Source organism: Sceloporus undulatus, chromosome 2 (genome assembly GCF_019175285.1).
Source record: "Sceloporus undulatus isolate JIND9_A2432 ecotype Alabama chromosome 2, SceUnd_v1.1, whole genome shotgun sequence".
In the NCBI taxonomy this organism is placed as follows: domain Eukaryota; kingdom Metazoa; phylum Chordata; class Lepidosauria; order Squamata; family Phrynosomatidae; genus Sceloporus; species Sceloporus undulatus.
The window spans coordinates 214,227,334-214,228,295 of record NC_056523.1 but is presented as its reverse complement, the minus strand read 5'-3'; the positions used below and the strand labels follow the sequence as shown (position 1 = coordinate 214,228,295).

The following is a 962-nucleotide window of genomic DNA, read 5'->3' as shown; positions in this document are numbered from 1 at the left end:
ACTTTCCCTGGTAGGGAAAAGTGTTACACTTGAAATATATCCTTACACAAAGCAGCTTGTTCAAATGGACTATTAACATTTCCAGCAGCCCAGACAGGCAGGTGAGAGGCATGGAATAGAGACATTTCTTATTGAGCTGTGTGGAACTCACCAAGAGAAATGCTCTTCTTGTGTATCTGAGATGGCGCATGAAGTACTGGACACTGGATATCATCTTTCAATGGAGCTTCTAGTAACTGAGCCTAAGAGAAGGAAATTGTTTTAAATAGTACAATGTGCAATTGGGTGGAGTCTATGGCAACAAAAACAAGAGTGGTGTGGCACCTCTAAGGGTAACAAAATTTTTATGGCAGTGTACAATAAACTTTAATAATATAATATATAGCATTATATATAGCATTGCTTATACTGAGAGTTGTAATCCAAAAATAAAATACAATAAAATAAATCTCAAGAACAGTATATATTTTATGGTTTCATTCTTGGTTATATATGTCTGATGTTATGCTCTTTGGGGAAAAGGGTGTTATGAATAAATATTATTAATATCACTAGTTTAGGGAAGGCTGTCCCTGTCCAGTACTCTAACCCAGACCAATGCCCTTGAGATGTTTTGGACTCCAACTCCCATGCACAGGGATGCTGGCACTTGTGGTACAAAAACATATAGAAGGTACCAGGTTAGGAAAGGCTGACCAAACATAACCATTCCTGTTCTCTGAAAGCTCATTTGAGACCAAGTTCATAACAACCAGGAGCAAAGTGAGAACTGCTTCCGTGTGTGTGTGTGTGTGTGTGTTACATAGAAAAGAATGTCCTTCACAATACCTGAATTTATTACTGTAAAATGGTGATGGCCACTAGCATAGATAGCCTAGAAAGGAGACTGGACAAATCCAAGGAGGATATGGCTGTCAATGTCTACTAGTTGAGATGGCTGTTATGTTATTACATCCAGGCCT

The 962-nt window shown here is 38.5% G+C and overlaps 1 long non-coding RNA gene across 1 annotated transcript in view; it reads right to left on the bottom strand.

The window, feature by feature from the left end:
* Positions 1-203: 203 nt before the first annotated feature.
* The window catches only part of LOC121921467, a 49,248-nt gene continuing 48,489 nt past the window's right edge, over positions 204-962 (bottom strand). The window contains exon 3 of the long non-coding RNA XR_006101954.1: positions 204-242. This is a non-coding gene — a long non-coding RNA (uncharacterized LOC121921467). The remainder of the gene's footprint in view (positions 243-962) is intronic.